The 23,193-nt window shown below is 38.5% G+C and overlaps 1 protein-coding gene across 5 annotated transcripts in view; it reads right to left on the reverse strand.

Annotated features, from left to right (window-relative positions):
* Window positions 1–12,240, reverse strand: part of MIPOL1 (mirror-image polydactyly 1) — a 300,958-nt gene extending 288,718 nt beyond the window's left edge. For 3 of the 5 annotated variants that reach the window (XM_037056427.1, XM_037056428.1, XM_037056424.1), the window contains exon 1: window positions 11,963–12,240. The gene's annotated coding sequence lies outside the window, so the exon portion shown is untranslated. Of the gene's footprint in view, window positions 1–9,455; window positions 9,511–11,962 lie in introns of those variants that run through there. The other 2 variants (XM_037056425.1, XM_037056426.1) reach the window with 2 other exon arrangements.
* Between the last annotated feature and the right edge of the window lie 10,953 nt (window positions 12,241–23,193).

Raw genomic sequence — 23,193 nt, forward strand, 5'->3', positions numbered from 1 at the left:
AAATGTTTAGGTTACATGTATATGGTTGAGACTTAATGCAACAGCACTTCGACACTTGAATACAAATAGTATCTATAAGAAATTACCATTCAAATTCCAACTGAGTAATGATGCAAAAAGTTTTCTCATTGTGTGATGAACACTTTTATCATTGTATCCTAACATAAATTTACATGATTTTAGGTCATCCTTAATAAGACATACTTCTTAAGATCGAAACATTATTTAAAATAAATAAATACATAAATAACAAAATACACACCATAGTGGAGGAAAAGCTTTTTCTCAATCCTTTTAAAATCCCTGATTGGAACTAAATATTAAACTAAGAACATAGATTAACAGGACAAATGCATTCAAATTTATTTAATGTAAGTTTTACATGACAAAAGAGCCTTCACAAGCAAATAACGACCCCACAAATAGTTAAGTCTAAACCCTCTTATACTACATCTGATGAAAACTGGAAAACATGGTGGGACAAAGGTTATAGCAGCCAAGAGTAGTAAACTGGGGGAAACATAGCAAGGCCTGTCCCTTTGGATCCTGTGAGTATCCTTATCCTTCTACATTTGGAGATAAGGATGCTCCTTCCTTTCAGGTATATGGAGGGCACCTCTCACAAGAGGGTCATATGTGACCTGCTTCAGGGGAGAAGAGGGAGGTCAGAGAGTCCTTCTTGAACCTGCCATTTGCCAAATTGTTTCAGCTTAAAATATTTATATATATATATTTTTTGAATTTCTGTAAGTTTATTTCTCAATTATATGTTATTGACCATGCTATTACAGTTGTCCCAAATCTTCCCCCTCTGCCCCTCCTCCACCAAGCACCAACTCCCTTGGGCAACACCCACACCTCTGTTCATGTCAATGGGTCGTGTCAATGGGTCATGTTCTTGGGCTACTCCACTTCTATACTGTAACTTACATCCCCACAGCTATTCTGCAAACTATCTGTTTGCATTTTTTAGCATCCTCAGCTCTTCACCATTCCCCCACAACTCCATCTGGCAACCATCAAAACATTTTCTGTATCTATAATTCTGTCTCTGTTTTTGTGTGCTTACTTTGTTCTCCAGCTTCAATTGTTGATAGGTAAGTATTTATTGCCATTTTATTGTTAATAGTCTTGATGCTCTTTTTTTTCCTTAAGTAAGTCCCCTCAAGGTGGTGAGATGATAAACTCCCTTAGCTTTTTCCTTGTCTTAGAAGCTCTCCATCTGCCCTTCCATTATAAATGATATCTTCACTGGGTAGAGCAATCTTGGTTGTAGGCACCTGCTCCTCATGACATCGAATATTTCTTACCAATCCCTTCTAGCCTGCAAAGTTTCTTTTGAGGAATCAGCTAACAGTCTCATGGGAACTCTCCTATAGGTAATCAACTGCTTTTCTCTTGCTGTTTTTAAGATTCTTTCTTTATCTTTAACCTTTGGCATTTTCATTTCGATGTGCATCCACAGTCTGGGCCTCTCTGCGCTTCCTAGACTTACATTTCTATTTTATTCACCAAATTAAGAGTCTTCCTTCATTTTTTTTCATATAGATTTCCAATTGCTTTTTCCCTCTTCTCTCCTTCTGGCACCCCTAAGATGTGAATGTTGGAATGCTTGGAGCTGTCTCAGAGAACACTTACACTATCTACATTCTCCTGTTCCTTCTTGTTGTTCTGATTGGTTGTCTTTGGCTTCCTTATGTTCAAAACCATTGATTTGATTCTTGGCTTCATCCACTCCACTGTTGTAGCCCTATAAATTGTTTCTTATTCCAATCCGTGTATCCTTCATTTGTGACAGGATGTTTTATGCTGTTGAGATCCTCACAAACTTCCCTCAGCATCCTTATAAACAATGTTTTGAACTCTGCATATGATAGATTGCTTAGCTCAATTTTGTTTTGTTCTTTCTCTGGAGTTTTGATCTGTTCTTTCATTTGGGCCACATTCCTTTGCCTCCTTGTTTTGGCAGCAGCCTCCTTGTATTCGTTTCTCAGTCTTCCATAGAGGTGCTATGACTCTCTATCTTGGTAGCGTGGCCTAATGTGGTAGCGTGGCCTAATGTAGTAGGTGTCCTATACGGTCCAGTGGCACAGCCTCCCCTATCACCCAAGCTGTATACTCAAGGTACACCCTCCATGTAAAGTAAGTACATCCTCCTCCCGTAACAGAGCCTTGGTTGCTGTTGGCAGGTCAATAAGAAGGATTTACCCAAGCCAGTCAGCTGCAAGGACTGGCTGTGACCACTGACCACTAACCTCTACCCTCTGTGGAGGATCAGCTATTTAGGGGTAGTATGGTGGTGCTTCATCGTGGTCTGTAGCTGTCAACTGGGTATGCAGGCTCTGGGTTTCCTAGGTTGTGCAGGACAAGGCCATCCCTCACCTATATTCTGCCAAGGCAACATTGCACCAGCTATAAAGCAATCAGGGATGGCTGCTACTTGTGCTGGGCTTACAGAACCCCAGGTGAAGTCAAGCTGTAAAATTAGGCTGGCTGCTGCCAGTGCCAGGCCTGGAGCCACTTAATAAGATCTATGGAAGTGGCCCGGCTGGTGTGGCTCAGTGGACTGAGTACTGTCCTGCAAGCCAAAGGGTCACTGGTTAGATTCCCAGTCAGGGCACACACCTAGGTTGCGGCCACATCCTTGGCTGGGGGCATGAGAGAGGCAACCAATCAGTGTATCTCTCTCACACATTGCTGTTCCCCTCCCTCTTTTTCTCTCTCCTTTTCCCTCTCTATGAAAGCAAATAAAATCTTACATATAAAAAAAAAGAGGTATAGAGGCTAAGGGTATACTGAGGCTGGCTGTTGCTTGTTTGATAGGATTTAGGAAGTTGTGAAGCATGAGCCAAGACCAGCCATTAATGTGGAAAAGCCACTGTTAATAGCTTGGGTGGGCTGGTGAATTGGGTGGGACAGAGCCTCGGGAGATCTCCAGGGCAGGGGAAACAGTGCTAGCCAGGTCTAACAAATAGTGTTAGTTAGAGTCTCAGATATGGCTCCTGCCCACTGGCTCTGTAGGGAGAGGGTTTAGAAAAGGGACAACGGCCTCTGCCCACCTTTCTATCTGGGAGACAGATGTCACCCAGCCCCTGCCGGGATGCCAGATACTGCAGTTCTTCCCTGTATGTCTCTGGTGCCTTTCAAGCTGCTATCCTAGCATGGGAGCTCAGAGGGAGTCTGAGTAAGTCTGTGTGTGGGTTCTTTAAAAGGAACTGCTTGGAACTCCAGAAGTTTCTTCCACTGACTCAATCCCTGCTGGTTTTTGCAGCCAGAAGTTATGGGGACTTATCTTCCTGGTACTGTTACCCTGGTACTGTTACCTTCAGATGGAGGGGCCTGGTGTGCGGCTGGGGCTCCTGGCTGCCAAAATATCCCTCCCAAATTTTTATCCACATGTGGATGTGAGACTGGCCTGTTTCACGTCCCCACCCATCCTACCAGTCTGGATGGATGCGTTTCTTTAATTCCATAGTTGTCAGACTTCCATTCAACTCAATTTCTGACTGTTCTGAATGATGATTGTTCTATATTTTACTTGTAATTTTGATGTGGTTGTGTGAGGAGGCAAGCCATGTTTACCTATGCTGCCATACTGACCAGAAGACTCAGAAGTCTTTTTGTTAATGTATTTTTTAATCTTCACCAGAGGATATTTTTTTATTTATTTTATGGAGAGGATGAGGGGGAAGGAGAGAAACATTGATAGGTTGCCTCCCATTTGTACCCCAACCAAGGATCAAACTTACAATCTAGTTATGCACCCTGACCAGGGATCAATCCCATAAACTTTTGGTGCACAGGACAACTCTCCAACAAACTGAGCCACCCAGCCGGGGTGTTCAATTTAAAATATTAAGTATACCAGTGCCATATTCAGTCCCTTTGTGTACACGTTCTAAAACTTCTCCACACAAAATGAAAATATCATACATATTACCCTTTCCTAATTATATTTTATTTAGGATAATGGAGCACGGTAAGGGAAAAAAGCATGCAAGTACTAATCAAAAGAAATGAGTGGCTATATTAATATTAAACAAAATAAAACAAGAAATATTACCAAGATTAAAGATGTACATGAAAGAGTTTAATTCACTAACAAGACATAAACAATCCTAAATATGTAAGAATTTACTAAGGGTGTCAAAATACATGAGTTATAATGAAAACATTATTAGACCAATCCCTAGTTATAGTTAGGAACTTCACTACACCTCTCTCAGCAATCAGGAGAATAAGTGTTCAGAAAATCAGCAAGGATATAGAAGACTCAGTATATCGATCAACTTGACCTCATTGACATTTATGGGAAACTCAACCCAACATGGCTGAATACATCATCTTTTCAAGTGCACATGGCACCAGAAAAGAACCCACTCTAGTCTATAAAACAAACCTCAACAAATTTATAAGAACTGAAATTTTACAAATTATGTTCTCTTACTACTAGAAAAAAAACTATAAACAATAAAAGAAAAGTATCTAGAAAATCCTCAAACACTTCTAAATAACCCATGATTCAAAAAGAAAGAAGAAAGGGAAATTATAGGTATTTTAAACAATATAAAAATGGATATAGATTACCAAAATGTATGGGATGTAGCCTGAGCAGTGCTTAGAGGGAAATTTATGGCATTAAATACATATATGTAAAAAGGAGGAAGGCCTCTCAATATTTTAAACTTCCACTTTTAAAAAATACACAATTAAGCCCTGGCGGTGTAGCTCAGGGGATTGAGCACGGGCCTGCGAACCACACGATCGCGGTTCAATTCCCAGTCAGGGCACATGCCTGGGTTGCAGGCCAGTTCTCAGCAGGGGACACACGAGAGGCAACCGTACATTGATATTTCTATCCCTCTCTCCTTACCTTCCCCTCTAAAGATAAATAAATAAAATCTTTAAAAAAATACACAATTAAGAGAAAATTAAACCCAAATCAAACTGAAGAAAGGAAATGAAAACAGAGCAAAAATCCATGAAATTTAAAATATAAAATCAACCTAGAAAAGATCAATGAAAACAAAAGCTGGTTCTTTGAAATGAAATCGATAAACCTCTTGCCAGATTGATCAAAAGAGACATACACTGCCAATTATCAGGAAGTAGAAAAGGACATTAAAATGATCCCACAGATATTAAGAAGATAAAAAGGGAATATCACAAACAGCTTTACACCCATAAATTTGACAAATACCTTAGAAGACACAATCTACCAAAGCAAACTCAATTAAGAAGAGATAACCAGAATAGTCCTGTATCTATTAAAGGAAATGAATTCACAGTTTCAAGAAAACTTCCAACAGAGAAAACTGCAGACCCAGAGATTACACCGATAAGACCTCTTAGATTGATGTTATTTCCTGGCAACCTCCTTCCTTAGGAGGCTTCTCTGAAATCTGGATCCTCTGTACTCTTCTAGGCCTGGGACATTTCACTGTTCTCCTGGGTTGGATTTACTGTTTCCTACACCCCATGTCTCTCTCTCACATCTTTATTTTGCTACAGCATAACTTCTGAGGATCCCCTGGAATGAAAGTCTTTGTTCTATTCCCATACTTCAAAAGTTGTTTACTAGCCAAGAATTTGGGGGTTGAAACTACTATCCTTCAAAACTTTGAAATCACTGTAACACTATGTTTTAGCAGATGATAATGCTGGTCAAGAAGACTAATGCTGGTATGTTCATTCAATTCTTTTTTCTTTTCAGGGAGCCTATTTTTGTTTTCTTTCTAAACCTTCAGGATTTTTTTTCTTTCATGGTGTTGTGATGTTTTATAAACATGTGCCTATGGGCACTGTTTTTAAAAATATTGAATACTGCAAGGACAGAAACATAAAATGTCACACATCTGATGTTAAATGATGGTGTTTTTGTTGGGGTTATAGAATTTGGGGCAAGGTTTTGCTGTCATCTTTTTATTTATTCATGCTGCTTAAAAGAGTTTATAATGAGTATATATTGTTTTTACAAAAAACTATGCCATTAAAAAATAAAAACAATGCCTACAATGTTAACTAAAGCTTTAAACGTGCAAACTTTGATTCGATAATTCTATTAGAAATCTGCATTCTAGCAAGGGTGCAAACATAGACATACAAGAACATAAACTGCAGTGCTGTTTATATTTTAAAAAATTAGAAGTAGCACAAATAGCTACACATTAAGGTCTAGTTAAAGAAATTATGCTATATAAATACTATAAACACTCTGCATGCATAAAATGACATAGAAATATGTATAAAATATTATAAAATGAAAAGGGGGAGTTGTAAAATAATAAAACATAACTATTATTATATTAAGAAAATAAAAAAGCAAAAAACTCCCAAAACTATGTATTTAGATAGATATACACATGTAAGAAATGTATAAAGAAAGGTCTGTAAAGATACATTTCAGAATGCAATAGTCTCTACAATAACCATCAAAAGAATGGTAAAGCATGCATAATTTCCAAAGTAACAACGGATAAAAATGGAATAATATAAAATAGGAATGGATAAAACGATCCAAATACTATATGCTCCAATTGTAAAACATGGATGTCTCACTGGATTTTTAGGAATCCAATTCTATGCACACATGAACCAAAAGAAGGCTGATAGCTATATCAAAGTCAGAGAGAGGTCAGAGCTTAGAGAAGACTCAGGAAACCTGACAAGTAAACATCCGGATTGGGTCCTAGAACAGAAAAAAAGAACACTGATGAAAAAACCAGTGATATCTGGATAAAGTGTATAATTTCGTGAATAGTATTACATCAATATTAATTTCTTGGTTTTGATCATTGTACTATGATTATGCATTGCATTAACATTAGAAGTAGGGTGAAGGGTTTACAAAAACTTTCTGTACTATTCCTGCAACTTTTTGGTAAGTCTAAATTATTTCAAAATAAAAAGTTTATTAAAAATGTCATACTAAACTATAAAACAAAAATCATTACTACAGGTAAAAAGGAATACTTATTAATGGAAAAAAGGTTAAATTCATAGGGTGAAAAACCAATTTTAAAATTGTATGCTTCTAATAACATGACCTCATAATAAATAAATCAAAATAAAAACTACAAGAAAGAACAAAATCCACAATTACACAGGGAGATTTAACACACAGTAAACTGTCAGTAACTGTCAATCACTTACACACACATATATCCATAAGGAAAGAGATTTTCCCAAAGCTGCCATCAAGCCTTTGACAGGTGGGTCTCTAAACACATCAACTCATAACATGGTGGCCGACTTCATCAAAGTGAGCAAGAAAATGCCAGCAAAAAGGAAGTTACAGACTTTTGTAATTTAATCTCATTAGTGACACTGACCATTTTTGCCATATTTTTTTCAACTTAATCTTTATTGTATTTTTTTCCATTATACTCCTTATACCCTCCTCCCCCAGCAATCACCACTGTTGTCCATGTCCATTTCCCTTTTGCTCAATCTCTCTACCCCTTAACTTCCCCCCACCCCCCATCTTACTAATTTTTAGAAGTGAGTCTATAGATCCAGTCTACCCTTAGGAGAAAGGATTATACAGGTGTCTGAATACCAGGGTTGTTATAAGGCAGCCTATCACAAGCAGCATAATGGAAAAGGCAACTGGAATACAAGTTAGGAGAACTGGATTTTAGTAACTATGTGACTGAATACAATCTATCAAGGCCTCAATGTTTTCACTAAAAAAAGAAAACTCAGAGTAGCCGAAATGACATCCACAGTCATTTAAATTCTCCATTCTAAATTCTGTGCCTTCCTACTGTATCTTTAGGAAAGGATTATTATTAGATACTTGGTCAAAATGTTTCATTTTACAAAAGAGAGCCAAGTTCCAGGAGAGGTTAACACTGACAGGTAATAAGCCATACTTATTCTGCTTTTTTGCCCAGTGCTCTTTCACTGTAGTGCATACTTTTACAATTAATGCCCTAAAAAAAATCCTATCCTCTCTTTAAGTCTCAAAATCCATTCAATTCAAAAGGTAGAGAGAGTAATACTGTACTAACAGGAGAAGCTCCAACAACTGATTAATACTGTTCATTATTTCTTTTTCTCTCAGCAGCCCTAAAGCTATCTCTGTAGGTGGCACGTGAGATGAAAGTCAGCTGTCCTCTGCCCATCGCAGTCCCAGGTATCTGGACATTGTAGTATTAACACTCTTTGCTAAAAGTAAAGTATAAAAGTCAACAGATAACAGATCACAGCAGAGTCACCTTAAACAAAGTAAATCTAAATGAAATATTTAAAAATAGAAACTACAACCAGACAATGCAAGTTTTGTCCCCACCTGAAACCTGGAAAATGGTGTCCAAGAGGCCAACAATGGCAATGTGATACAGGCAATGTCCGGGGAGTTCTAGAAAGCTAACAGTAACAACTGTACTGCCAGATATATTCTTATTCATACAGAAGATATATTCTTATTCATTCAATCGTTGTACTACCATTAAACATTTGTACTACATAAGTACCCTATTTGCTCCCCACTGTTGGAGGTCAAAAGTCAAGGGGGAGTGGTGGTGGGGTGGGGAGGACTCACTTGTTAGAAAACTTCCTCCACAGCACATACCCTTTACAAGCCATAATAATTTGTAGTAACTCCAACTCTGGTTCAAGAAGTGCAGTGAAAACATTGCATATAAGTACAATTGCTTTGTGTGGCATTATAAAGCAGAAAGGTGTCTATACTAGTCAAATTATGTGTGTATGTGTATATATACACACACATTTATATAAATGCATAAACACATGTATATAAATGCGTATGCTTAGAATTTCTATTTAAGAACAGCTTAAGGATAGTGGGTTGTTGGTGGTAGAAGCTGAGGCCTGGTGGTTTATCCTAAACGTGTGTTTGCATAACAATCAAGACTGGAAAAATATTAATTATCCATATCAAAGAAAAAGCACATTGTTGGAGACTACCTGCAAGCTTCTCATTACTTTAGCATATAAACATACAAATACAAACCTAAATTCATTTCTATAAACCACCTAAAATGTTACCTTAATATGTTAACACAGGCTGAAATAGTATTCAAAGAAAGTTTTTGATACTTTCAAAAGATCTTTGATACTTTTGGTACTGAGTCAAAGGCAGGGAGTCCAAAGTAAGAGAAGATAACCTGAACAGCCTAATGGGACATTTAAGGACGAAGGATCCTCCATCCTGGGCAGGGGCACCACGGTTTAGTGTCAGAGCCCAAGCCATTGGCTATTACTTCCCATATTATGAATATACGCAATCACAAGATACAAATTTCAATCAAGCCATACCAAGATAAAACAGTTCAAAAGATAACACCCATCTCAAAGTAGTGAAAAAAGTATTTTATGATTTTTTTATGTTTTAAATGTTTGTGCAGAAATATCTGGACATTTACCCTTTCCCTAGGATTTTATGCAATATCAAAGAAGACGTTTGTCCCCCTTCTTTCCTCACTTCCTACCTCTCTTTTGAATAGTTAAGAGAAATCTCAAACAGGTCTCTAATTAGTCTTGAGGTAAAAGTGTCAAAAAGTGTCAAGAAAATGTCTTTAAGGATTTAAAATTTAACCTCAAAATACTAGAGCACACATTACTTAATACTATTATGTATTTATGCTTTTCCAATATAGCCCACCTCAGGTAATGATTTTACCACCAACAAAAAGATTAAAGGGTCATTTCTGAACTGACATTTTTCCACATAGCAGGGGTTACAAAACTATGAAACAAGAAAGGAGGGAGGGAGGGAGGCAAGCAGACAAGCAAAAAAGAAAAGAAAGAATGAAAGCAGGTCAAAAGGAAGGAAGGAAGGAAGGAACGGAGGAAGGGAGAGGGAAGGGAGGAAGGGAGAGGGAAAGGAGAAGGAAGGGAGGAAGGGAGGAAGGGAGGAAGGGAGGGGGAAGGAAGAAGAGAAAGAAAGAAGGAAAGGAGGGAGGGAGGGAGAGAGAGAGACAGAGAGAGAGAGAGAGAAAGAAAAGGAGAAACGGAAGGAAGAAANACAAAACTATGAAACAAGAAAGGAGGGAGGGAGGGAGGCAAGCAGACAAGCAAAAAAGAAAAGAAAGAATGAAAGCAGGTCAAAAGGAAGGAAGGAAGGAAGGAAGGAAGGAAGGAAGGAATGGAGGAAGGGAGAGGGAAGGGAGGAAGGGAGGAAGGGAGGAAGGGAGAGGGAAAGGAGAAGGAAGGGAGGAAGGGAGGAAGGGAGAAAGGGAGGGGGAAGGAAGAAGAGAAAGAAAGAAGAAGGAAAGGAGGGAGGGAGGGAGAGAGAGAGACAGAGAGAGAGACAGAGAGAAAGAAAAGGAGAAACGGAAGGAAGAAAATACAGGCAGCCCTAACCTAAAATACAGGCAGCCCTAACTTCACACAGTATTGCTTTAACAGAAACTCTACACAGCAAGAACTGCCTCTATTTACTATTTGGTTCTGTACATAAAATTTGATGACCCCAGCAACTAAGGATATCCAAATGGCCAATAAATATGTAAAAAGGTTTCTAATATTACTAGTCATTAAGGAAATCAGGAAAAACCCACAATGTGATATCACTATAAGACCCCCAAAATGGCTAAAATAAGTTAAGATAATACTAAGTGTTGTAAGCATTTGGAGGAGCCAGAATTTTCAAACTCTTCTGAAAGGAGTGATAATTGACAACTAATTTGAAAAACTTTTTGGCAGTTATACCAGAAATACATACTGCATATTCTACAATGTAGCCATTTAACTACTAGGTATATGGCCAACAGAAATGTATACCTATGTTCCCTAAAATACTTACAAAAATGTGCATAGAAAATGCACATTTGGCTATAATAGTCTTTGGCTATTGGTAGAGCCAAAAACCATACAGAATAAGAACAAACTACTGCTACATAGCCTGTATAAATCTCAAAAATACAACATGGGCAAAAGTGAAAGATAAAGGTCTAATGACATTAAAAATGAAGGTAACAGTTATCTTTGGGAAGGGGGCACAACTAAGTCAAGTAATACTCTTTTTTGATCTAGGTGCTGTATATGATTTGTCAAAATTCAGTGAGCTGGAGTTATGATTCATGGATTTTTCTGGAGGTCTGTTACTCTTCAAAAATTAACACACTAAAAAGAATTCTATAAACTCTGCCTTTGAAGGAAAATTGTGTACATCTCCCATCCACTTTTCTGATTTGCCATCATAATCTCTCACCAATAAGATACCTTTAATTCCTGTTATCTAATACAGAAGTCATTTTTGTTTTAATTAATTTTCTTGATGTACTATTGCATAGGATACCCAAATGAATATGTAGCTAGTTCCACGTTAGTTCCCAAGGAGGAACTTTGAAAACCCAACACTTTGTGATGGTCTGTTAAAATTATCTGGGGAAGAAAAGAAATCCTCCCTTTGTTTTGGTTTACCTTGTCTACTAATAATACAGGGACTTAATCTGCATAAAATGTTCAAAGGAGCTTTTCAAAAAGCCTGTTCTTGTGGAAAGTTTTTCTTTCTACCATCCTAATAATGGTGTTATCTTGTGTTTATCCAGTTCCTTCCATCCATGGAGCTTTAAGTACTTCACAAATACGGCGGGGTGGTGTCACCTTCCTTCCAGTGAAGAGAAATTTGGGCCAAGAGACATCGTAAACCAAAAAACGTTCAAACAGTATCTCTCTGCAGAATGACTCAAGGTACCTTAAAGAAGCACCGCGTTCTTTGCCGAAAGTTACAAGTGTGAGAACTGAAGTGCAAAACGATTTAATGACTCTCAAGGGCACAGAGTCAATCCTAGGTTGAACCAGAACAGACCCTCTCACTGCCGCTTAAGGGGAAAACAAACAAAAACCTATACCCTTGAATAAAATGCTCAGCTGCTCAACTCATAATGAGAAACTGGTAAAGATGCCGAAATCATACCCAGAAAAAGAACCTGTGTACTCTGACCTTCCAGAGAACCCCATCACTACCGGCCGTACCTGGGCCAACTTTCACCTGTGCAGATTCCGCTCTGCGCCGTCACCTGGTCGGAGGAGGCTTCGGCCAGAGTTTCCAGGGCTATTCTCAGCTCACCCTCCTCTCCGGTCGTCCAACGCTCCGAAGCAATCCCGTTTACCCGAGATGCGCCCAGTACCGCCCCGGAGCTGACTCCGCGCTCGCCCAGAGTTTCTCAGGGTCCACACACAGCCCCCGCGTCAGCCAATCGCCGCTCGCTGGGATCCTCCCGGGCCTGAGGTCACTCGCGCGAGGAGGTGCGCGCGCCTGCAAACGACCGGGCGGGGCGCGGAGGCGGAGGGAGCCCGCACGCCGCGCGGGAGGGCCCCGGAGGAACCGAGCCGGAACGCGTTCCAAGCTAGGGCAGGCGGTGCGCACAGAGCATGCGCATGCCGGCCCACATGGCCGCGAGGCGGGGTCTCTGGGAGAGGGCGCCGGCTTGGGAAGTCTTCAGGATTTCGAAGAAAGAAGGCGGTGTTAAGAGTCTTCTGTGGCTGCTCTAGCGGAGTGCTGCTACGCCTGAGGGTACCGAGACGACTGACGCAGTCTGGGAGAGCAGAATATTGTCTAGACAAAACCCCATCGGGTTAAAAGAGGAAAACTGCGTGGTTAAAAAACGCGTCTGGTGGCTTTAGTGTCGCCTGATCTCCTCAGGAGCTGGCGGAGTTGTGGTTTCCTGTTTTATGTGTGTGTGGTTTGAGGTGAGAAAGAGAGAGGATGGGACCCCAGGGACGGGAGAGAGGGGCCTGTCGGGAATTGGTGGTTGAATGAAAAGGGCCAAGTCGGACTCCAGTTCGGTCAGCACAAGTGGTACCTATCTCCTGACCAAGGAAAGTTTCAACCAAAAGCTGGAAGTGTAATCTTTCTGAGTTAAGTGCTAGAAAGAGACCTGGTTGCTTGTTTTCAATGTATCGATCCTTTAAGACAAAATGTTGACCCTTCTAGAATTAAAAAGTTTAATTTGTGTGCCTCTGTGTTGAAACAAGGAATGACTGTCGTAATTAGTTAGCTATTAGTATGTAATTCAAGTGTGGCTCTTTCCCACAGATTAGTATTATTTTTATAAATGTCATGTTAATTCCTTCAGACACCAAATATTTGTTGAGTACATAACAATGTACCGGGTTCTCTTCTGGGTGTTGGATAATAAGTAATATTAGCTTTTACAGACAATAGGTGTAATATGAAGTGTTGACAGTTTCTCAAGTTAGTAAAAGTTAATGAAAGGAACTTACACTTTAGTAAGTGTAAAAAAAGGGAGTGAATAAATAAGCCATGAAAAAATGGACATTAATTGGAACGAAATAGTTTACAAAATTCGAAAACTCTTAATAGACATTGTTCTGAAGAGGTTTATCACACACTAAGCTTTGAAATGCATTTTTTCCTTTGATTCAGTCAAGGTTTGAAAAAGCCCTGGCTGGCGTAGCTCAGTGGTTTGAGCGGGGGCCTGTGAACCACTTGATCCCGGTTCGATTCCCAGTCGGGGCACATGCCTGGGTTGCAGGCCAGTTCCCAGTAGGGGACTCAGGAGAGGCATCCATACACTGATACTTCTCTCCTTCTCTCTTTCCCTTCCCATCTAAAAGATAAATAAATAAAATCTTTAAAAAAGAAAAGAAAAATATTATAGATAGAAAGTACCATAAAAATATATGTAACAAAAAAGAGGAGTGATGTAGTTTGTGAGAGTAGGTGGGAAGAGCACTCCAGTCAGGAGCAATGACTTACTGAAAAGGATTAGGACCAACTAAAATTATGTGTAAAAGAAAGAGGGAAAGTTGCTTTTTCTAGCAAAGGAGTAACGAAATAAGTTGGGAAGAGTGACCACAACATTAACACAATTCAAATAATGAATTTATAGGTTAAACTTAGAGAAAGTGGTTATACTATTTTTCTTTGGATAAATGTACATTATTAACCCTAGTTTTTAAAACTCATTATCTGTGTGCTGAAAGTCTTCAGGGTAAAGAGAAAATCCAAGTTTTCTTTCCTTTTGGTTATGTTTTTTTTTTTTTCCTTCTGCCGCTTTTATTCAATGAATTCAGACATTCAGCCTTTTCTCTCTAGTTCTATCTCCAACGGAGGTAAGTTTTAATGCTCTTTTCCTGAACTTTTCAGATGACAATGGCTAATTTGTTCCCACCCACCTTTCACTACCACCTTCACTTACATACGCATTTCTTATTCTCCATCCTGCTAACAGTTGCCAGTCTACAAGAAGTGAAAGAGACCAGTTAAGAGCTTTCTTTCCTCTTCTTAAGCTAGTTACCAAAGATGTCTGTGCCCTCAATCCCCCTACAAGTAGGGCTTTTGCAGAAATATGGATAAGGATGAGAAGGAAAAGAAAGTGAACCTGTCTTTTGTTACAGGAAGGAAAAGAAGGTGAGATGGTGAATACTCTAAAGTCCATAAATATCATTAGCCTCTGTAAATGTGCCAAACACATCAGTCAATTCTAGAAATGAAATAATGAATACAAATGCACAGAAGTAGCTGGAAGTATCTTGTATATTAGTCAAGAGTTCTATTTTTATTTCAAGGGATGTCATTTTAATTTGCAGTTCCCTGATGACATGATGTTGAACATTTTTCTTATTTATTTGACACCTTTATATCTTCATTGATGAGGTATATGTTCAGATCTTTTGCCCATTTTTTATTGTTTGGCTTATAATTGCTTGTGTTCTTACTAAGTTTTTTTTTAAGATTTTATTTATTTATCTTTAGAGGGGAAGGGAAGGAGAGAGGGAGAGAAATGTCAGTGTATGGTTGCCTCTCGTGCGTCTCCTGCCGGGAACTGGCCCACAACCCAGGCATGTGCCCTGACTGGGAATCGAACCATGATCGTTTGGTTTGCAGGCCCACGCTCAGTCCACTGAGCTACACCAGCCAGGGCTGCTTGTGTTCTTACTAAGTTTTAAGATTTCTTTGCATACTTTAGATTCATATTATTTATTGGATATGAGTTTTGAAAATATTGTCTCCCGGCCTATAGCTAGTCTTCTCACTTTCTTAATCATATATTTAACGGAGCAGACAATTTTAATTTTAATGAAGTCTAACTTCCTAAATTTTTCTTTCATGGATTGTACTTCTGATGTATTTAAAAACAGATCACCAAACCCAGTGTCACCTAGACTTTCCTCTTGTTATATTCTAGGAGATTAATCATAATAATTTTGGATTTTACACTTAGATCTAGGATCTATTTTGAGTTAATATTTATGAAAGGTGTATAATACATTCTGTATCTAGATTTATTTTTTGCCTGTGGATATCCAGTTGTCCTAGCACCCTTCGATGAAAAGACTATCCTTTCTCCACCGAATTACTTTTGCCCCTTGGTTAAAGATCACTTGACTCGATTTGTGTGGGTCTATTTCTGGGTTTTCTGTTCTGTTTAGTTGACCTGTTTATCTGTTTTTTTCACCAATACCACACTGTCCTGATTATATAGCTTTATAGTATTCATAAAGCTGGGTACTGTCAATCTTCGACCTTGTTTTTCTCCTTCAATGTTGTGTTGGCTATTGCCTCTCCATATAAGCTTTAGGATCAGTGTATCACGATCCACAGAAACACTTGCTTGGATTTTGATTGGAATTGCATTGAATCTACAGATAACGTTGGAAAGAACTGGTGTCTTGGACACTATTTAGCCTTCTTTTAATATGTTTGACCTTTGAATAACATGGGTTTAAACAGCATGGGTACACTTATATGTAGATTTTTAAAATAAATATATAGTGGCCCTCCATATTCTCAAGCTTTGTATCTGTAGGTTCAACCAACTGCACATGCAGAGAGCCACCTAAGTTATAGGCAGATGTTTTACTGTGTCAGTGGTCGGTGCCCCAACCTTCATATTGTTCAAGGGTCAACTCTTCATGTAATGTCTCTGTTTATTTACATCATCTTTGATATTTTGCATCATAGTCTTATAATTGTCCACATACAGATCTTCTTCACATTTAGTTAATGTTTATACCTAAGTTTGACTTTTAGTCTGATGTTAATGGTATTGTGCTATTAATTTCAGATTCAAATTATTCTTTGCTGGTATATAGGAAAACAATTGACTTCTGTATATTAACCTTGTCTCCTACAACTTTTAAATAGTCACTTATTAGTCTGAGGAAGTTTTTTTGTTAATGTTTAAAAAATAATTTTATGTAGACAATCATGTTTTTTGTGAACAAAGACAGTTTTATTTCTTCCTTCTCAATCTATATATGTTCATGATTCATTTTTGGTTATCACATATGTAATTTTTTAAAAACTGAACTCAATTCTCTCCTGATCTCAACATGCATTTCTCTATCTTCCACCATTCCATTTCTGATGCACCTAATAACAGAGCTTCAAAATACCCAAAGCAAAATGTGTTAGAACTGCAGAGAGAAATCTATAATATAAAGTTGTAATCAGATTTCAAACTCGTCTCTCAACAATTGATAGAATAAGCAGACATATATCTTTTGTGACAGTAAGGATATATAAGGTTTGAACAACTTTAATAACCTACTTACCTGATTGGCATTTATAGAACATCACCTGTCAACAGCAGAATACGCATTTAGGTCTGCAAGGAATACTTACCAGGACAGACCATAATACAAATACAAATTCACTTAAAAGGATTCAAATAAGGAGTGACGTCAGCAAGATGGTGGAATAGGAAGTTACAGACCTGCTACCTCCCATGAAGACACAAATTTAACAATATAGAGACCATCTACATTTGTGTTTCTGCACTCAAGGCAAGTGTGAAACCAACTGCATCAAAGCCCTATAAGAAGATTTATAGCACTCACTTGCAGGTGGCTCACCCTACATCATGACATGATTTGGAAAGAAGCTATCAACTCCCAGCTTCTCCCTGGGGAGAGAAAGGAGTAGGATGTATGTCCCGTGTTCTGATTTTTTAGGGCATTGTCTGAGGGAATGGTTTCTATTTTACCTGACTCTAAGCTCTGACATGAAAGAGTGGTTAGTTTGGAAGTTGTTGAGAACAAAGGCAATCAATGTGCATCCGAGTCTACAGTACCACAGACTGGAACTAGGTGAAAGTCAATTATCACAGTTTACTGCAGTGTCACAGAGGCTGCAGTACAGAAGGTAGATGCCAAGGGGAGACCCTAAGTACAAAGTAGGAAACCTGTTCAATTATTAGATGACATGCACAAGCCCAAAGAGGTCATATCTCCAAATAAGGTCTAAAAGGCCTCCAGAATCTCTAGCCAGAATGGTTGGTGAAAATCCTCTTTGTACAAAACCTGGGAGAGGTGGCTGATTTTTCAGATGTGGGAGTCCTAGCAGAAGACATTCAAAGAAACAAGGAAAATGGCCCATTGAAAAGAACAAATTAAGTCTCTTGCTACTCTGATAATTCAATATCAGACTTGACCAGCCAAAAGAAGGAATCAGCAAACTCTAAAATGGGACTTTCAGAATTTCCAAGAGAGAGGAGCAAAAGGAAAAAAAATGAGAAAAATTAAGCTAAAAGACTTATGAGACACCTCTTGTGGAACAACATATACATTTTGGGAATCCCAGAAGAGGAAGAAATAAAAAGGGACAGAGAATCTATTTGAAAAAATAATGATCTCAAAGTCACAACACTTCAGGAGAGAAATGGACAGATAAATTTAGGAGACTCAGATATTCCACCTAAAATAAATGTTGAGACCTACGCTGAGACACAATACCAAACTATCAAAAACAGAAAAAGAAGAGAACCTTGAAAGCAGCAGGAAAAATGCAAACTTGTCATGTTCAAAGGAGCTTCTATGAGGTAATCAGTAAAGTTATCAGCTGAAACCTTGCAGGCTACAAGGGAGTGGAATAATGTATTTAAAATGCTAAAGGAAAAGGAATTTAATCAAAAATATTATATGCTGCAAAACTGTCTTTCAGTCATGAAGAAGAAATCGAGATGTTCCCAGAGGAAAAAAGCTGAAGTAGTACAGCACCACTATAAGAAGTGCTGGTATTTCAGCCCTTCAAGTTGATGTGAGAGGATATAAATAGCACCACAAAACCATGTGAAAATATACACCTCAGTGGTAAAAGGAAAAGTATAGACATATATAGAATCCTTAGTGTAGGTGTATAAATCACTTTTAAATGTATGAATTAAAAATAAAATGTAATTATAAATCTGTTAATGAATATGCAACAAAAAATAAGTAATTTCTGTCATCAATAACAAATGATGGGTCAGATATGTAACAGTAGAATTTTTATATGTGATTGAATATATGTTATCAGATTAAAATAGCTCATTATAATTTTAAGCTGGTGTGTGTAATTGTAATGATAACCACAAGGAAAACAACATACAATACACACAATGGGAAATGAAAAGGGAATCAAAACCTATCACTACAAAAAAATCAATAAAATACAAAAAATTGTGATAATAAAGGTAAAGATGGGGGAAAGTGCTAAAAGACATACAGAACACATTTAACAAAATGGCAATAGCGAGTCCTTTCCTGGCAGTAGTTACTTTAAATGTAAATATTAAATGCTCCATTTAAAATACATTAATTGCCTGAATGGATGAGAAAACAAGATCCAACTGTATGATGCCTACAAGACACTTTAGATCTAAGGAAATACTTGATCTCAGTGAAAGGATGGGAAAGGATAATGCGTGTGAACAAAAACCTGACGAAATCAGAGTAGTTATACTATGTCAGAAACTGTCTCAAGGGGTAAAGAAGGGCATTATATAATAAAAGGATCAATTCACCAGTAACATGTAAAAAAATATGAATATACATGCACCTACATCAGTACTCTCTAATACAGGGGTGAGCAAAAGTAGGTTTACAGTTGTGAGTATGAGAGGGCAAATTGTAATAATCATAACCTACATGTCCTTTTTCCACATGAACAACTGTAAACCTACTTTTGCCCACCCTTATCTATGAAGTGAATATTAAAGGGAGAAACAGAACTGAAGGGAGAAACAGACTACAATACGATAAGAGTAGATTTCAATATTTAAGTTTCAATTATGGCTATAACAAGACAGAGGATCAGTAAAGAAACAGAAGACTTAAATAAAACTATAGATCACTTAGACCTAATAGACCTAAAGCCCATTTTACCTAACAATAGCAGAATACATACTCTTCTCAAGCACACATGGAATATTCTCTGAACATGTTAGGCCACAAAACTAGTATTACCAAATTTAAGAAGATTGATAATACTAGTGAATTGATAATAATTCAGAGTATCTTCTCTGATTACAATGAAATAATTCTAGTAATAAATAGCAGAAGGAAAACAGAAAAATACACAAATGGACATTAACTCTTAAAACAACCAGTAGGTCAAAGAGGAAATCACAGAAGAATTTAGAAAATATCTGGAGACAAATAAAAATAAAAACAACATATTAAAACTGGGGTGTATGTGGCAAAAGGAGTATGAAGAGGAAACTTTATAGTGGTAAATTCATATATTAAAGATAATAAGGATCTCAAGTCAACCCCAAAGACCCAAAGACCCAAAGCAGTCTTGAGAAATAAGAACAAAGATCTCACAATTCCTGATCTCGAAACATATTATAGAAAACAGTAATCAAGTGGTATTTTGCATGTCTCTTCATATAGTCTTTGCATCTCAAGGAACTAAAAATAACCTAAAGTTATAGGAAGAGAGTAAATAATAAAGATTAGAGCAGGATACAAAATCACCACACACAAATCAATTACATTTCAGTACACTAATAATGAACAATCGCATTTACTATAACATCGAAAAGAATAAGATATTTAGAAATAGACTTAACTGAGGAGGTAAAATACTTGTACATTGAAAACTATGAAGCATTGTGAAAAGAAATTTAAAAAGAAACAAATAAATGGAAAGACATCTGTGCTTGTTGAAAGACGATATTGTTAGAATGGCCCTGCTACCCAATGCAATATATAGATTCAATGCAGTCCTTATTGAAACCCCAATAGCATTTTTTGCAGATTAGAAAAAAAATTCTAAAATGCTCTTGGAAATACAAAAAAAAAAAAAAACCCAAAGACCCAAAGCAGTCTTGAGAAATAAGAACAAAGATCTCACAATTCCTGATCTCGAAACATATTATAGAAAACAGTAATCAAGTGGTATTTTGCATGTCTCTTCATATAGTCTTCCTTCTGTGAATGTCTGCCTCTGTGTCCAGATTTCCTTCTTTTATAAGGTTATATTCATATTGGATTAGGGTCACCATAATGACCTCATTTTAGTTTGATTACTTGATAATTCAGCGTATTTCAAAATATGTGCATACTCTGAGGTTCTGGGGGTTAGGATTTTTACACATCTTTTGAGGGAAACAATTCAACCCATAACAATACCTTGAGGAACATAAAAATGGAAATACAACATTGATGTGGACCCCAGTTTGTGGGGTCCGAGGTGTTATGGATGAGATGCAATAAATTCACATGGACAAATTCACTGAGACCTGTGGAGGAAAAGACACAGCACAGCTTCTCTTTCAAGAGGAGAAAAAGCCTCAGTCCTTGCCTTGACAAGCTTTTATTGCTTTTCTGGGCATATTACATAATGGTCCTCATTATGCACAGGTTTGCTTTAGGTGGTTACCTTTTACAGAAAACGGAGGAGAGGATGCCACTAATCACATCACAGAAGAAAGATATTTGCAAATGCAAAGGGAAAAGTGGTTGAACTGATTACACTTGTCCTTGGAAGGTTTAGCATGGATTTTAGGAAGTTACTTTAAAGATATACAGTAAATGTTTTCTGCCTCAATTCAGGATGGGGGATTTTTAGCAAAAGCAAGTTTCATAGCAGTCTGGGTACAATGCAGGTCTAATTCTTCACAGGAGAACCTATCCGTGGATTTGGGTCCTGTGCATCTCCGAGTGGGAGCTGAGCCCATGCCATGCAGAACGGTCTCCTATATTTTCCCCCTTGTTTTTAGTTAGGACCACTATAGATCCCACAATGCTTGCTGGACTCTCACACAACCCTGGGAAAATAATTTGCAAATGCATCAAAGTACACAGAGCATTATTATAATCAGTAAGCAACCAGCAGTTCTGAAGGCCCACATTCTCAAATTAAGCTCATCAATCATTGTCAGGCAGTAATGATCAAATAGATAACATTCAAAGAAATTTGAGGGCCTATTTTGAGTCAGGGTTCAATAGCTAAAGGGCCACAAAACTTTGGGGAAACAAACTCATTTCAGGCTTGGACCCTTATCATTTAAATTGAGTAAAGCAGGTTTCACAGGATTTTATGCATTCTTTCTTAAGCCTGATTGCCCCAGGGAACCTACCCTTTCCAGCACAGGGCCACACCCACTTCCTGCATTGTCTCAGTCTTAGGTCAAGCAGAGGAAGTAAGGGAGCCAAGAGATCAGGAGACTTCTTGTAGGCAAAAAGAGGACTCAGGCTATGTCAAAGCTGAGGGGTGAGGGTCCATCACCCCATTTTTCTATAGCCCCCCAAGTCCTTCCCTTAGGGCCTCCTCATGATCATGCCTCTTAGGTTGTCCCTCCCTTGAGGAATCTTATCGGTCATTGGCTAATTGATCATACACTGAGGGGCAGGCAGGGTGAAGTAAAGTGGGCAGAGGCAGGGCTCGTGCCAGGGAGATAAGCTTCGTCCCCACAGTGGCTTAGGGTCCCAAGGTCTCTCACTCAGCCTTAGCCATGGGGGGGGGGAGGGTTACAGTTTCTGAAAGCAGGCAGGGTGGTTTCCAACATCTAATCTCCCCCTTTTTTGTTTGTGAATGCAATTGTAGCAGTTAAGCCTGTGAAACCTATTTGCTGTTCCTGAATGCAATCTTAACAAAACAACCTCCATATATATCATAAAGCACAAACAAGGATTAAAACAAGGAGGCATCCAAGGCCTGTCATGACCCAAATGCATAATAAATTCAGTCCATTGAACCAGTTTTTAGGGTTCAATCATTGTAGATTATTGTGGAGGGTGTGGAACACTTTTTGTTTGGTAAGACCTTTGCTCTAGTATTAAGAGCATTGATGTCCCCCCATGTGGTGGGGACATGCCTAAAGGGAACATTGTGAGGCACTGAGTGATTAATGCCTTCTGTGGGAGGTGCTTGAGCCTTGGCCCCTGTCTTTGGGGCAGGCCCTATTCTCCTGCGTTGGTGGACCCAGGCTTATGAGTGATGGTGCGGGTGTCTGTTTTTCTTCTGGTTGTCCAAGGTCAGCTGGGCCATCTGGCCTGCTAGGGCCCTGCCAAGAGCCATCTCCCAGTGGATCTCTATATAAAACCTGAGGGTAAGATGACTTTGGCACTTTTTTCTGAATGTGTTTCTCAATTGGAGTACAAAATGATTCATCACAACTTAGAATATTGTATGTAAACATGGCTGACATAATCAAATTTGGGGAGAAAGACTCATAGCTCCTCCTTTTTTATTAAGAAGATTTTTAAAAGTATGATGAGCCTGTTCTATAATGGCCTGACTGGTTGGACTGTAAGGTATTCTTGTTTTATGTTAGATATTCCAATGCTGAAGAAAAGGAGGGTATCCAGGGCCGTTATCAGTTTTAATTTGCTGAGGACATCCTAAATGACTAAAGGCTTCAAGTCAATGGGCTTATATATTTTTATCAGATTCCCCTTTCAAGGCAGATGCATGTAGGGCACCAGAGTAAGTATCAATAGAAATATGAATGTATTTGAATTTTCCAAAGGGAGCCCAGTGAGTGACATCTGTTTGCCAAACTATTTGAGAATTTAATCCTCGAGGATTAACTACTGTGGATGGGGGTGCCTTGCTAAGGGCTTGGCAATCAGGACATTCTTTAATAATTTGCTTAGCTTGGGAGTGGGTAATACTACATTTTTTTCGGAGTGCCTGGCTATTTTGATGAAAAAACTGATGAGGAGCTGCGGCTTCCTAGAACACAATAAGGACACTGACTAAGGCATCTGCCTTATTTTTACTATCCACCAGGGGGCCAGGCAAGCCTGAATGGGACTGAGTATGAGTGATGAAGAGGGGGTGTTCTCGTTTGTCAAGGAGGGACTGCAGGGTCAAAAATAGGTTAAGTAGATTGGGGTCAATAGAAGTCTTAATTAATGCCTGATCTAGATCCAGAGTAGTATAAACCGTACATCCTGAGTCACAGACTATATTCAGAGGTTCTTGGGGCCATTGCCGCAGGGCCATGATTGCAGGGAAAAGCTCAGCCCTTTGAGTACAAGAAT

The sequence above is a fragment of the Sturnira hondurensis genome, unplaced genomic scaffold (genome assembly GCF_014824575.4).
Source record: "Sturnira hondurensis isolate 20B ecotype Veracruz unplaced genomic scaffold, ASM1482457v3 Scaffold0008948, whole genome shotgun sequence".
NCBI lineage: Eukaryota > Metazoa > Chordata > Mammalia > Chiroptera > Phyllostomidae > Sturnira > Sturnira hondurensis.